This window comes from Meleagris gallopavo, chromosome 4 (assembly GCF_905368555.1).
Source record: "Meleagris gallopavo chromosome 4, MGAL_WU_HG_1.1, whole genome shotgun sequence".
NCBI classification, from domain to species: Eukaryota; Metazoa; Chordata; class Aves; order Galliformes; family Phasianidae; genus Meleagris; species Meleagris gallopavo.
This window is the reverse complement of record NC_139407.1, coordinates 49,788,543-49,805,292: the sequence shown is the minus strand read 5'-3', so window position 1 is coordinate 49,805,292 and position 16,750 is coordinate 49,788,543. Positions and strand designations below refer to the sequence as shown.

Sequence of the window (16,750 nt, the reverse complement as noted above, 5' to 3'; positions counted from 1 at the left end):
AACATCTGGCATTGTAAATGCCAACCATATTCAGTTTCACAGGTTCTGCATTCATTTCCATTGCTGTGGAGTTCTTTGCAAGACTACATCCATGGCTTCCTCCATAGGTAGACATCCACAAAACCAAGTGATTTTGGTTGATCCTTTTGATTGACCTTGTGTTGAAAATATGGTATCCCTTGTCTAAACAGAATATTTTCCAAAACATGTAAAGCATACACAACATCCAACCCACATCTTTATATTTCTGTTGCTCCCTTTTTCATGCTTTAATAGGAAATATTAAAAAAATAAGTGTTGTTATCTATATACATTATGCATTATTTATTTACATGCAGTCCAAGACAATTCTTCACTCAATGCATCCCAGGCAAGCCAGAAAATTGAACACCCCTGAATAAAGCATCAGTTTCACTTCCCATTTCTTCCCTCCTTCTCAGCTCCACAGGTCATTGCATATTGACCTTGCATTCAATATACACACAAGCCACATACAATTAACTTGTGTCACTTTTTAGACAGAAACGGACAATGCAGCTATACCCTGAATCTGCAGTCTGCACAGCAACCAGCTGAGAACAAGCTATTAGTAGCACAAAGGTAGCATGGCTTTCAAAACGTGTGCAGGTAGTACAGGTTACATTGTGAGAGCTGGGCTCTTTCTTTTAAATCAAACGTGAGGAACAATGTGTTCTTACATCTGTTCCAGCTAACTAGGACCATGAGCTCAGCAGCTTATAAATTAATTTAAGCAAAGTCTAAGAGAATTTTTCAGAATTCTACTTCAGCTCTCGTATAGCTTAAGAAACATATAAAGTTTTGTTGTTTTTTTTTTTTTTAAAAAAAACTTCACAAAGGTCCACTTACAGAGATCTCGCTGAACTTACTTGGAGGACTTGGCTGCATTGTACATGTCACAACCATTATCTCAAATCTGTTCTTAAGCTGCACCAGGGGAGATTTAGTCTGGATGTTAGGAAATACTACTTTCCTGAAAGAGTGGTCAGGCGCTGGAATGGGCTGCCCAGAGAGGTAGTGGAGTCACCAACCCTGGAGGTGTTCAAGGAACATTTAGATTTTGTGTTGAGGGACATGGTTTAGTGAGTACTATTGGTGATAGGTGGATGGTTGGACTGGATGATCTTGAAGGCCTTTTCCAACCTTGGTATTTCCGTGATCTTGTGATTCTTGCTCTCAGTACGTTTCTCACACAGAGGTGTCCCTTTGCAACTGACAGGCCATACCTGCTTGCCTGTCTTCAGTTCTAATCTAAAGATGAATTAGATGCAGTAATCCTTCCTTTCAAAAGCTGCCTCATAAGCTCATACATTTTCCTAGAGATGAAAGAATCCTATATTAATCTTCTGGCAGCTTCAGCACATCAAAGAACACAGCCTGCTTGTGTACCTGGCTCCCTGGCCAGCAGCTTTTAGTGCATGGCTTTAAGATTCAGGATCTGCTCCCTTACAGTTAGTGGACTATCACACATAGCACAGAAATTATTTCATTCTTAACACATTCAGGACTAGAATCAGCATGTTTTCTGAGAAACAGAATAATTAAACAGCAAGCATAAAAAAGTTCTCCTCAACATCTGTTTTCCATGCTTAGAAAAAAAAAAAGCATAAGCTTTAGAGCTTCAAGTAATTTCAACTGGCAAAGGAGAGCTGTCTCAGCAAACTTCAGTACCCTCAGGTTTCAGGAAAATAGACAAAGTTAAGTCTAATTCTGTTTACACTCTCCCTCCTTTTGACTCCCTGAAGAAGAGCAGAGAGGAATCTTGATGTCAGAAGGCAATTCAACAAGAGCCATCACAAACAATAAATACACAACAACTTAAAATATCATTTTCCACTTACCAGTGACAGAAAGCATCTCTTAATACAAACCCTGGATTTTCTACTCAAGACACTGCACAGTAAGTCACAGCAAGGACAAGAGTGGATGTTAATTAATGAAATCAAAGAAGCACAGAACTTGCACAGTAACAGAACATAATAGAAGGCAGTTGAAATGCATGGTAGCTTCTTGCAAGCTTCTCCGAACAGTTTATCTTAAAAATCTAACTAGATCTTGCATATACGGATAATTTCTGTTTGAGCTAACATAAATCATAGTTTCATTTCTGATTGAAAACACCAGAGTGCTTACATGAGCAATAAGCATCCATTTATCCATCCAGGAGTGTTAGCTTTCCAGCTAGAATTCTTAGAGCAAGTGCAAAAGCATTCAAAAGTCAATGGACTTCCTCTACTGATTTTGCCACAACACCAGCTGCACCAAATCAAGATATATAGTGTAAGCACACCACCTTTACTCCAGTTAGCTCCAGCTAAATCTTTGAAATTAAAACAACTGAAAAAGATACAAAGACTACTTCCACCCATAGCCAATTAACTGTTGAGCAAAAGTTAATATACCGGAGCTAGCAGAAGTATACCCATCAACACTAGTTGGTTAGTCCAGATTTATTTGCATTTGTATCAAGACTAATGTGACCCTTAAATGTTTACGACTGGCTGCTTGCGATGAGGGCCGTTTTCTTCCATAGCTACACCACGTTTCTTAGTCTGCCATCTGGCCCCATAAAAGCAGCCTTACAGAAATACAGAAATAAAGCAGTATTTCACAGCCCAGGCCCACAGCAAGAATTAAAGTTAAAACTGCTTATTTCACTCCTGAAGCTATTTTCAAAACTACTTATCCCAACACATATGTTGCTCATCATTTATACGATACCCAATAGGTGTTATGCTAAAATGAGATTTCACCCTGTAATAGGTGATTGCATCTTGTGAAAAATGCTTTCCAGCTACCAGAAAGCATTTGCTATTGTATTCTGAATACCTGACTTTGTAACTGACATTGGGAACATTTGTTTGACATGAATATGGAGATAAGTGAAGATCTGTGCTCAAAACAAGACAGACACTGATAAAAGGTCAAATTTGACAGGCTGAAGAAAGCCGTAAGGCTCCTCTTCAAATCAAATTTGAGTTTTCTATAAAGGTCAGTGTCATTGGGACCTATTTCAGTTTTCTTCATTAACAGGTTTCAGGAATGCTTTGAAATATTATAGCTATAAACATTTGGGGAATCCTTAAGCCTGACATGAACATATCATTGCATAACCTGTACAACAGAGCCTCCACAGCAGCATATCAGCTCCCAGGATCAAGGAGTCTTTTCTATATCATACATCTCTTTGTGTGAATACAGATAAACTGCGCATCTTTCTCAATGTTCCCAAAAGAACTACTATAAATACATTCAGTCTATTCACAGCATTCAAAGGTAATCTGATACTTTTCAGCTTTATAAGAAAAAAAAAAAATGAGCTCCATACTCCTAGAATACACCAATCAGTGGTCATTACAGTACTTAGCCCTGAAGCAAGAGAAATCAAAACAATACCTTCATCTTCGAATGCTGCTTCCCCCCAAGCTCCCTGCCTACCCCGGAGGCTTCTTCAAACACCCTGCAAACAACATCCTGTCTGTTCAAATCTAGTATGACTAGCAGCTTCATTTCAGATCCGTAATTATCAATTGGGGGTAATAAATGAGGCATTTCCTAAGAATAGGAAGATGGATATATGAAAGGCTTTTTCATTTTACTCCAGTTTGTGTCAGCGCAGGAAGAACTACAACAATTCCATCAGGTCAGCTGGAAGCCTGGGCCAGAGAAGCAAAAGCTGAAGACAGGCCCATTGCTTACAGCTACAGCTTAATGAGAATAGTACATCCTGATCATTCATTTCTTTTAATAAAAAAAAAACAACTCACTATAAACTACACTGTCTTAAAGAGAGAAAATAAACATTAGCTTTCAAACAGATATCTCAAAACTTCATGGTCCTACCCAATCCACTCCAGTCTGGCTTCAGAGGCACCAAAAGAATCTGATGTTTCCACCTGACTCCCCTCAAGCAGTCACAGCTCACATCACGGATGCAAGAGGCACACAGCTCTGCAGTTGATGGTCGAGGGAAGAGAGGAAGGGGGTGTCAAGGTTCCCCCCTTGCTGGAAGAGAAGAGGAGGTGAAGGAGAACCACTTCTGGCTTTTGAGCTTGCTGAGCCCGTTTGTCGGACGACAGTAACCCGACCCTCTACAACTTTCATGAGATAATAGACAACTGAGTATTCACTTAACCAGCCAGGACAAGCTCCAAGACTATTTCCACCACTAAAACAATTATATCAAGTACTTTTGAAGCAACTGTAAAACATATCTGTTGTCAGTAACTACTGAGTTAACTTTAGGCTCTTGAGCTTGTTCTCATTAAAGTTGAAGTCTTCAAACCATTTTTATTCCAATTAATTCACACTGCCTGAAATACACTCTGAAGTCATTGGTTCCCTTGAAACAGAGAAGCAAAAAGATAAGAAGCATGTATGAAAGGACTAAGCCCTTCCCCAGAAAGCAATTAGACAAAAGTTACGCCTAAAATTTTTCCCATTCAACAAATCCCATACAGTTTTATGGCAGTTTTTTTTTTTTTTTTTATCAGTGAAGTTTGTAAACTATACGAAGATGTTTATTGAAAAAAAGAATTTAGTAGTACATCATAATGCCTTCCCCTACCTTTCTATATTACCTCCCATTTCCCCTGAAAATTGACAAATAATAGTTCTTCAACATTAATTTCAATGCATGTAAAAACCTATTCTAACACCAGGTAATGAAGCGCTAAAGGTCACTATCATTGTGTTCGTTAACGTACTGAATTTGGTTCACTTATTCTAAAAAAGACATTCAGAATAAACTTTCCTAAGTAGCATTTGAGCACTTCCCAACGTCAAGGAAAAAGTTGCACAGAAGTTGAGAAATATTTGCATTACTGGTGGAATTGCAAAATGCAGTTTAATACAACGCAGCTTTAGCATAAAGTGATCCTTGCAAACACAGTGACATCTAAACAGTAATCTTTCTCCTTCTCTCACTGTGAAAACATTTGTTCTGTCTTCCACTTAAGCATTTTCGATCATCTGGGGACAACACTCCTTTGCATCACTACCTGGCTAAATTTAAACACACTTGTTGCAGAACTGTTCCCCCACCATCCTGTTACATCAACAACATATGTCAGACTCGGGAAAGCTATTACAGCAAGAAAGCTAATTATTCCTCAATTCAGACACCTGTGAGCCATACCAGCTATTCTGCAGTTACAGAAAAGGCCTAAGAAAGAAATAGACCACACATGCAACCAAAGATTTGTTTGGTGGACCTGGAAGTTCTACTTGTAACTTTAACATTCATAATGGCTACTACGCACATTAGCATTTCCATTATATTTCCAGAGACGCCATTTAGCCTCTGCCAAGCTTCCACGTCTTCCACTAAGGAGCAGTTTAAAGAGATTTGTCTGCGCAGAATAGGAGTAATTGTTTCGTTCAAGCTCACAGTTATCTCACAATGAAGCACCTTCTTAATACAAGAACAGAGGCCATTCCTCAGCAAGTTGTTTTCTCTTCTCATATCCGTTAAATCATTATCTCTTCTCATTGTTCCAAGGTGCAGCCGTCAGCTTCAGTAAGTCAGAGGAGGACACAGAGGAAACAGGACAAGCGCAGCACCTACACTAGAGAATGGCTTACTATGCCTACTTCAGAGGAAATCGGGGCTTCAGTGTAAGAGTAAAGTTAAACATACTGAATTGGGAGAACCATAGAGAGAAGCAAGCAAAAGCTTTGTTTCTTGGTCATGAGGGGAACAACTGCCTAGTTAGCACATCTTAGTGCTCACTAAACGTGGGCTTAAAAACCTTTCTTCTGCCAGTCACTTACCTCCTCCCCCTGCTGAAGGACCTTCGTGGCATGCAAAGAAGCTGTGAGCATACCACAGAGCCAAATTCACTAAAATATAAACCATTCTTGCTGGAAGTATCGGTGACATTCAAGGTTATCTCACCACGATTCCAGCAAATTAAGAGAATATGCTAATAAGAAGAGTAAGATGAGATTGTTGTAAGAAGAGGATATTGTCCAATAAATTTAAATTCATTAGATATACTAAACACATAAGCTAAAAGCATGTGAGAAATATGAAACAAGCAAGCCTGTTCAAGTGACTACACTACTACACCTCCAGCTATTATTAAAAACAAAGATATTTCTTAAACTGAATTGCACATTTAGGCATGGATTCACTCACATTAACTTAAACTCAGCTGTCTGAACAAGGGCAATACCTGTAGCAATAAAGGTACATATCAGATATGCAGTTGGGTGGTCCTTTTTACTAGAAGCAGCTACTTCACAAAACCCACAAAACAAATATTCTCTTTATAGAAAACCCTTGCTTTCCTACAGAGAATCAACATTACAAAGAGAATCTCTCAAGTTGGAGATCATGAAATATTTGCCCTGAATCATCATTTTAAGCCTCCATACTAGCCTACTTCTTCTCCTTCCACAGAAAATCTCTCATTAAGATCTAATAGTTGATACCTCCCTTACCACCAACAAGCTACAGATTCTTTTCCTTACACAGCCGCACACTTAACTACTTATTCTCCTAACCACTCTTTATGGAGTAAAGTACTGCCTCTCAGTTTATCTCAGTCAGATGTTATTTTATCACTGACATACTGTTGGCTTATTCCCCTCAATACTGTAAGTCTCCAAGAAGTAGGGACACCCACAGCACACCCCTCCTCTTTTCAAAATGAAAAACCACGCTTCACTTGTAAAACATAAGCAGAAATCCACTTGTTGATATAACAGTAACACACAAGGCTTAACCACAAATAGGGCATCAAATTAACATCCAAGACAGCAAGGTACGCTTCGTTATTCACCACATAAAGAACTGTGCTAAGGACACTTATGCAGGAGACCCTCCCACTAAGTCACAAGGCTTAAAGTGAATTCCATTTACTTTCTAAACTTCACAGAGGTAAAGAGCCCAGATGCAGTTGAGACCACTTTCAAGCACAGAGTTTGTATCTAAGCAGTTAAATAAGTACATATCAAGATAAGATAGAATCATAACAAAGCTAAATAAAACTTAACTGACTTTTAGTCACTTACCAAAGGTCTGTATCAGCAAGGCATCACACAGCACCAAAGAGGAGTTCCCAGAAGACTGTCCTGCAGAAGAGCCCAAGGGCCTCTGGGCCTGCTCAATATTTATGAGGTAAGATGGTTGAGTCATACTGGTTGTAGCACCTGCTCTAATGGACCTCAGCTGTTGAATCAGGTGTCTGCCATCAGCCTGCCATCAGTTCTTTCAGCACCCAGCTTGAGACAGATTTGTAATTCTTATCTGTCTTCAAGAGACTTGTATTTTTATCTGTACTATGCTGATTGTCTGCCTGAACAAGGCCACACGTGAAGCAGACTGGCTGAGGGGAAAGGTAGGGGGCATAAAGTCATACAACATTATTTACCAGAACATTCTGATGCATACAACAACCATATACACATGACCATATCCTCAAGAGCCTTAAAAAAATAAAAGGATGAGGGATTTCTTCTAGAGGTTTTCTCAGTGAGAAATACACAGTCCCTACTAAGGAATTCCTGTCTACTTCTCTATTTTCCCGAGATGCTGGAGAGATCAGTAAGTGAGCACCTGCTTACCACGCTCTCTTTCACTGCACATGTAATAAGCAGACGGAAGCTTCTGTCTCATCAAAGAAGAGACAGCAAACTTTACCTTTGTTACTGCAAGAGAGTCAAAGAACACAAGGCAATATTCGGCAGTAAAGCCTTCCTCTCCTTGCTCCTAGATTTAAGTGCCATCTCACCCACCCACCTGGAGAGGGCCTCATGTTCCCAGGCCCACCTGAAAACATCTCCACTGCAGGGTAGCAAGGACTGCATACATTGTAATGAAACTGCCTATTTTTGATAGTTAATGTACAATGGCTAATAGCATTACTTTTTAAAAAAATGCTTGTATTAAGTAACTATCTGTGATAAAGTTGCATCTTATTTTTTTGTTTGTCTGGGGTTTTTTTGGTGGTAGAAGGAGGTGCTTGTGGGTTTTTTAGCCTCTTTTTTTTTTTTTTTTTCTGTTCTTAGATGATCTAAGAAAACTGTAGTTCGACATAATCTGGAAAATATTTAATAAAACAGTATTTCACTTTTTTTTCTTCAGGAAAAAAAAAGTCCTAATTATCTATCCTTGATTTAATAAAAGCAGGACAGTTAATTTGATAAACATGATGTTTCCATGTGCCAGAAATTGCTGAATAGTCTTCTTTTGCTGATTAAAACTTTTTGTAACTCCTGAAAACTGAATGACTGGCATGTAATTTATTAAACTTGAGGTTCTAGAAAAGAATTGATGGAATAAGTTTTAATGACCAAAACATGATGTTATAGTACTGGGTCAAGTTAATCCAAACCAAGAATAACTTTTAAATTAAATGACCTGAGACAGATTTAACTGTAGTTGGATCTCTGCATTGAAATTTCAGCTGAGTTATGGTTTTGTATTCTCTTCCTTTAGCCAGAGCAACGCTCTTGATTTAAAAGTACATGGTCCTAATAACCGTGGTCCATCTAGCAGCCCTAGTTGCTCACTCATACCCAAAGAGAAGGAAGGCATCTTGCCCCATGAGCTTGGTTTGGGCACAAATGCCTCCTGGTTTGTCACCAGCCATGGTAGACCTCACAGCACAGTGTGACAGGTGTTACAGGAGGGAAGCCTTCACCTCTTGCCCCTAGGCACATATATGGCTCCATCCACATTCCAGCAGTCCAAGTCAGCTCTTTGTCACTTCTCCCACTCTCAGCAATATGAACCAAACACAGCCCACAAGGCATTCTAAAACCCAAACCTGTCCCTTGTAGCTGACAAAATTGGACCACCCTACAGGCGGGAAAGGAACAAACTTGATAATGAAGTGCTGAAACCCTTTCCATTAGATAACGTCCATTTGGGGGTTGTTGGGAAACGTTGCATCTTCACTTCCTTGCAGGAAGCCTCGTTACCATATGTGCATTGACGTTATCTTATTGCTGGCAGCTGAGAAAGTGTGGGTGCCGGCATGTGAATACCAAATAATAAAGGAATCCCCCGGAGAGGTCTGATTCAATTTCCTCTGTAATACAAGACAAACATGAAAATTCACTATCTTGATTAGCTTTAGTGCAGGGAAACATCTTTCACAGCTGATTGTAAATCTTCTGAGCAGTCTCATTTAGCTTTTAACCTTCCTCTCTTTTTCATCCACGTGCAGATTATTCCAGCCTAGACGTTCATTTATTTGAATAGCCAAGGACATGTGTATGTTGACTCCAGTCATAATGAGAAGCCTCTGAAGTGCAATAAGACTAAGAACACCATAAAAATCCTTCATAATTTGCTAAGCAAACATATACTGCAGACCTTATTCTTAGAAATAAGAAAACTACAATGGGGCACATCTCCACCACAAACAAAATGCATCTAATTTCCTTAATACTGCTAGTGTTCAAAGGGAGGAATGATTTAATTAGTCTAAGAATAGAGTAAAAACTGGAAGCTGCATGCTATGTTTTAAATAACTTTTCTAAGGACATACGTTTCACCACAGTAACATAAAAACTAATAATGTGCTATGAGCAATGTCACTGCAGGTCACAGAAACAGGACGAGTGTTAAGATCTAATGAGACACAGCACATGCACACAGACATGATTCTTGCAGTCGCTGCATCTGGTTTATCAGTGCCAACTCTGCTGTGCTTCTACTGTTTCCTATGTGATTGTTCTGCTACAGTTACCAAAGAAATTCTTCAGATCTCAAGAACTGCTACGAAAAAGAGAGAAATCATTTACCAACATGTTTTTCCAGAATTTTATTAATGTAAATGAACATGGAAATTATTAATCTGCCTTCAAAAGGCATATGGGAGATTAAAACACACACAGAGCACCATATCTCACTCTGGTTCCTATCAGTGTTCCCCCTCACAGGCAGAGAAATTTAAAATTAAATGGTGATGTACTTCACTAGGCAAAAGATAAGGAATCGAAATCTCACAAGAGATAGTTCTGCCTCAGATACTCTCTGGCCTCAATCATGTTTTAGAAATATCTGTTAGCTATAAAGTTTACAGACTCTTCATGAAATAGCAAAACATAATCATCTCAAAGGTGCAAAATGTCCTCAAAAATTTGGATGCACTTTTTCCCCACCATCTCCCCCGATACAAGTGGAAGGCTACAAAAATCAGCAGGAATATTTTGTTCAAGTGTATCTCATTCCCACATTTCCCACAAGATCTTAGAATTGTGAAAATTCACACCATGTTCAAATACAATTTAAAGACAAAAAGATTCATGTCCTCTCACTTCAATTCTTCAAACTCAGATCTAATCTAAACTAGCTACCCAGGTTTCTTCTGACAAACTATGGGGAGAAGTGGGTATGTTTAACCAGCTCCTCAAGTCACATACACTCCACTCTCTCAGGTTGGAACATACAGCCTGAGGAAGTATTTTCTGAGATGTTTTCTTTCATCAAAAACAACAGCCCAAATGATTCCTCTAAGTTAGATTTCTCACTCTTAGAAAACAAATATATAAAAATCCTACCTAAACTCTTCATCATAGATTTCCCCAAAGGAAACAACTATTATCAAGAAAACTTATCATTGTGTGAAAGAGAGGGCATTTGGACGATTTTGTCAGCTGGCTGGCATTCAAATGCTGTGCTGACAATCCACTACAGCTGCTCAGTTTCCATCATTCCTCCAGAAAAAATTCTGACAGGAAATCATTGCATGATGTATTTACAGATCATTTTAATTGCATTAAAAATAATAAATATCTAATAACAAAAGAGCTTGTAGATCAGTCTTTAATGTTTAGTATACATGAATGTATCCAGTTGTTCCATTGTTCAGAATTTCCAACTAGAGGCAGGACAGAACAGAACAAATGTTCTAATTCTGATTTCAGCAGGGACTGGCAGCAAAAGGTAGTGTTCAGCTTTCTTCAAAACAAGGACTTTTGGGGGCAATTCTTTCAATTTGTAACAAAGGTCACAAGTTAATTTCTCATACGTTTTATCTTCTTCCAGCTCTATTGTTATCAGATCAATCATATACAATACCAGCAGCATTGGTACAGTCTGAAGATACGTCTCTAAACATCCACCAAGCATTACACACATCTATCAATGCCGGTCATGCATCTGGTCAACCTGCATCAGAAAATAAGTCTGAAGGAAAGGCTTTGACCTCATGGTCAATTAAATACCAAGAAGTTGTTTTATCTGCCGGAAAAGGGCATGCCATACGTATTGTTGTTTGCATTTATTCATTTCAGAGTACGCACTCAGTAACACGTCCTTTCTGCCATATCAGCAAATGTTTTATTGTCACAAAAAAAAAAAAAAAAAAAGAAAAAACTTATTTAGAAACTTCCAGAAGGCCAAGGTTACAGTATTTCCAGAAGGTATGAGCTTCATGAATCTCCATATGGAAGCGTACCTAGAACTGACAGATGGTAATACTTGTTGAGATGATGTCTTGTATTCTAAACAGATGATACACTGAATAACATTAAAACAGCCCCCATAGGTTTTGTATTCATAGCATGTCAAATGGATACATCTGAAATATTCTCTTTATCTGATCTAATGTTTAGCAGGAAGTCACTGGTAAACTCCCCTTCAATTTGTTCTCCATACTACCTAACATATAATAGATTACAAGCCAACATTACTTATATATATCATGCTTAGCACATGCTGAAATATATTAGCACTCTTTTCAGCTGAAGTACAAGATTACTTTGTAAAAAGTTGCCAATTCCTATTTGTTTTGATCTTTTAAGCACCATAAGTTGAGAGCTCCAGTATTTTCTTTTCCTTGGCAAAAGCTCTGAAGATTTCCTAAAAGTTTCATAACATTGACAAAATCCCCAAAGCAGCAATTGCAGCACTGCAAAATTTGCTGCTGCTGCTGCTGCTTCTATAACGTCCTTTATATTGAATTAAATCTAATGGTGACTCTGCAATGTCTCAATAAATATCAGCCTGTATTTGAAATAACATTTGTCTTGTATTTTACATACATTACCTTAATCCAATTTGTCCTTACACCTTACACAGCACAGCAGTTAGACAGTAACATAATCCATGTATTTCTGATCCAGGTAAAATCATATAAATACAAAATCAGTGCATTCAAATGCCATTAAACTCATTTCTGCTACATTTCTGTTTGATGAAGAGCTGATATATTTATTCCTCTGACCAATACCATGCAGATCAAATTAAATTAAAATGTAGCTTCAATTTTACCATGAAGCAAGAGCATTGTGCATTCATTAGTATGTAAATACAATTACCACAATGATACTGCTTCTGTTGACATCATATTTAATATTAAGAGGCTTGAGACATGAGTACCCTCTGGTGACTGGACAAATCACATCCCAAGAAATCTGAAAGAAGTTTTCCGATAATCTTCCCCTTACTTCAGGATAATGGAGTAATGGAGAAGAACAAGGCTTAGTCTACTTTTGGAAAGAGAAAGATATGAGATACTTCAGCATTCACCGAAATTAAAGAGAACCTCTCAAAAGAAGGTTGGTTGAGTGCTACGTGTTGGCTAAGTGGAAATTCAGCTGCTGGTTTATCTTTAATCCCCTTTCAGATAATCCTAAAGATTCAGCCCTTGCAGAGGTCAGTGTAGTTGGGGATTTGGGACAAGACAGAAATGGGATAAATGCTCAGATAAGTTCTAGAACTACATAGCACTGTGTTCAATGTTTTGCTGGGATTAGCTCTGCTAGAAGTTTCCGAAATAAAATCTTAGAAGTTATCCATTATCTCTGAAAGGCCAATCTATAGAAATGAAAAACTTATGCTGGGCCTCTGCAGTGTTGACAGGTATTTTAATAGGCCTACACATTGCATTAAAGAACATTTATCAAATTAATTGCTTGGAAAAAGTCAGGGTTTGACATTGCTCATTGGCTGTGAGTTCAGAACTCGCTATGTCATATTAAACAGTACATCTCACTTCAATTTAGAACAAGTGCCAGATATTTATGGAATTAAGAAAAATGTTTTAGCATCAAAGAAGTATTTAAATCTTTAATGCAATGGATTACCAGCTCCATCTCAGAAGAGGTATATGGACATACAAAACATTGTTGCTAAAATGACATTGAAGAATGATTTCCTCTATAAGTATGTGTCACAGCATAGAAAATGAATTAGTCTGCTCATAGAAAGCAAAATTATTTGCACTAGTATGGGCCTCATTTAAGCAGCACAGTAAGTTCTGGAGTTAATTATTCACAGAAAGTCTGCAGAATATGATTTAGCTTAACAATAGAAAAAATGTTGGTGAGTTAGCTATCTTCTGAAGAGCTTTCTGACTTTTAAACAAAATTGGCACTCAAAACTGATTTCAAATACAGAAAAAAAAGAGCTTGAGCTTCAACATGAAAACTTTTACATTATATCAGGAAAGACATTCTTAGAAAAATTAAATGCTCTTGTAGCTTGTTAAATTTCTGGACTACAGAGCATGAATTATCTCTACAGATTGAGTAAAACCCTTAGCAAGCATTTTCATATTATTTGTAGATGACTCAGTCAGGCCTGTTACATGCAGAACTTATTCCAATACAAGTTCAAGAAACACACTTTCACTAGTATCATGCAATCTTCCCCAGAACTGGCTGCTGACCATGAACTAAGGAAAAATCACATGACCATGCATTTCTACCCCATGCCCATCAATCCTTGAGCCAACACAAGGGTGTTCAATTAATCTGGAAGTTCAATTAATCACCAATGGAGTCCATTTATTCAGTATTGCTAACAGCTGCAGCTGAACTCACCAGTAGGTGCGAACTTAGCAAACCTTACTCTTTAACCCTTACAACATCAGATCTGACCTTCTACTTCAGCCAGCATAGTTGTGGGTCAGTGAACTACCTGGGCATGCATCAAGAGTACTGCCATATAGGTAGGTTATATTTATTTTCTTTCCTTGCATATCAATTGCAATGGAATAAAAACAGAATAGCTGCAAGCTCCATCTTCAGCATAAGGGTCACTTTATCTGTTAAACATCAACAGACCATTACAAGATACAGGCAATTAACTTGTCTGCATCAGTGGTATAGGCCTCAGTATTCAAACACCACTTTGAAGATGGGGCCAAACGGGATAGCTGATTGGTGGGCTGATAAGGTTACGGCTTCCTCATGAGAGGGAGCAGAGAGGCAGGCACTGATCTACTCTCTGGTGTCCAGCAATAGAACCCAAGGGAATGACATGAAGCTTTGACAGGGAAGGGTCAGATTGGATACCAGGGAAGTTGTCATGGCACTGAGCTGCCAGAGTACAAGAAGCATCTGGACAATATTCTCAGATACATGGTCTGATTTTTGGGTGGTCCTGTGCAGATTCAGGAGTTGAACTTGATGATCCTTGCATAACCTTTCCAACTTGGGATAATCTATGATTTTATGCCACAATTCCAAATTAATATGTATCTACTGGAGCACATGGTACTACCTGCACACTGGACTTGGAGTCATCCAAACACACAGTGAAAAACATGACACAGTGAATGAAAACTAAGTTCAAACTTACAGCTTGATCTTCATGCAGCATATTTGTGACTTTCCCTCCAGGTAATTAATAAATCTTTCCCATCTTATTTCATAACTTCTTGACAAGAATAACATACTTTCTGTAAAAGGTCTGAATAACTTTTTCTCTACACAGGCAGGCTATAACTACTCAGTAGGTATCTGCTCTAAACACTGATATATTTGGGGCACTTTTACAGAGTAGCAAGCAGGGTACGTATGTAGTTTTAGTACAACCACCTTCTCCAAAAAACTTGCTCCAGTGCATGAACTTGTTCCATCTGGAACCAGCTGATTAGAGTTTGGGAGGTACTGGTTGCTTCTGAGAGGTCAACAGGTTCCTGGGTAGAAATAAAAGTGTTCAGGGATTTGGCAGAAAGAACTATTTTTATCTTTGGAGCAAAACGAGTTTTCAGTATAGAGATATGAAAGTAAATGTATCATTCATATCTGAACAGGTGTTTAAAATCTTATCCTTCTAGCAATATAGTAAAGTAGCTATGCTATTATGTCAGGCTATGCTCCCACAGAAGAATCACTTCTACAGGAGGCAATTCTGAAACACTGCTATCTCTATTTTAAAATAATCTAGCATGGAATCAGAGCAGGAGCTATGGACGTTGTCACCAACAATTTGTGGTGTCCAGGTGGGTGAAGCAAAGATAATCTATATGGCAGTGATAACACAATATGGAACTTCAGCTGAATTCCTTGGAAAACCTAAAGCTTGCTTCTGTAGAAGTATTAAAAGTCTGATTTTAGGTGCCTCAAAGAAATACACATTTGAGTCCTTGTCTACATCATTTATAATTAATTCAATTGAGAATCCTCCTTGTACATAAACTGTATTCTGAATACCAGCACATTCTGAATATTTCTGTTGGACATTTTAAGGTTGCTTTTCTCATAAAACTTGCATCTAATTCTGACAAAACAAAGCCAAGTAAATCAGACCAAAGTCATAGAGCAGTGGCTTTCTATATATATGTAAAATATGTAGCTTGAATAGATGGTAAAAGTGCCTCCTCAAGTAATCAAGATAATTACATGACATATTACCAATTCAATGGCTGCTTTAGCCACTGCTAAGTAATTTTTAATATTAGCTTCTTTGTGTTTCAGCTAGCTATGAGCTGCCTGAACTAACAATAGCAGAGAGAATATTAATTTAGCACTGAAGATGCATGCTGTAGTTTGACCCAAATATATCCTATTGTTGTAGAAATACTTGGTGAAATATTATGGCGCCTGTTACTCAGCAATTAAACTCACTGGAAATGTTCTGATGAATGCTTGTCAGAAAACATTAATTTGTAGGACACAAACTGTTTTTTATCAAAATACCTCTGGCTTGACAAATTCTGGCTGAATGCCAAAAAAAAAAAAAAAAAAAGCAATGCAGGACATGGAAGCCAGTGGAATCAAGAGCCTTCAATGACCCTGGTGTGCTCATCCCTGGGAGTTCCCACACTTGAACCTTCAGTGGGGATCTTTGGATGAATAAGCCCAGCACTCCAGCTCTGCAGTGAATCTCAAGTCCCTACCTCTAGCTAAAACCACAAACTCTGGGATTTTAGACAGCAGCTCAGTAAATTCAGCATTCTTTTTGTCAGCCAACAAAAATTTGTCAAGAATTTGGGATTCACAGAATACATTTCAAGGTATAACTAGAGTATTTAATTATCAAAATACATTAATGTTAAAAAAAACTGCATGGAAAATTTCCAGCTTGGCACTTAAGTTAATACAGTTTTAAAATATTAGTCTGGAACTTGAGATCTGGCAGTACCTACCTCTAACTCAGAGTTTTCATCAACTTAATTGAACTGGCTGGTATCAGTTTCTCACAGCAGGCAACTAGAAGTTATGGCAGCTCGGGAAAATACCTATTGAGAAATACAGAAAGTCCAGGAGATGCAATAAATCAACTTCAGAATATTTTGTTAATGTGGAGTATTAATGAAAACTATCTTTGCACACTGCAATAACTAAGCAGTCTTAGAGCTAGTTCTTGTAGATTTCATAATTCCCGTGTTTAGAAGTAATTTATCCAGCTCAAGAACATTAAAATTGTGGAAAGAAAAATCAGGATTGGAGGAGAAACATGGCAGATATAGCAATCAAAACAGGTCCCATGCATAACAAAGCATTGTTTTTTTTCCCCCAGTCTTACTCAGAATCACTACATATG

General features: G+C 38.1%; 1 long non-coding RNA gene across 4 annotated transcripts in view; it reads right to left on the bottom strand.

Moving 5' to 3' along the window:
• Nucleotides 1–9,702: 9,702 nt before the first annotated feature.
• LOC104910796 (uncharacterized) overlaps nt 9,703–16,750 on the bottom strand; it is a 79,864-nt gene continuing 72,816 nt past the window's right edge. For 3 of the 4 annotated variants that reach the window (XR_014883170.1, XR_014883171.1, XR_014883169.1), the window contains 2 exons: nt 16,353–16,445; nt 9,705–14,900 (listed from right to left, as the gene is read on the bottom strand). This is a non-coding gene — a long non-coding RNA (uncharacterized LOC104910796). Of the gene's footprint in view, nt 14,901–16,352; nt 16,446–16,750 lie in introns of all 4 variants that reach the window. The other variant, XR_014883172.1, reaches the window with a different exon arrangement.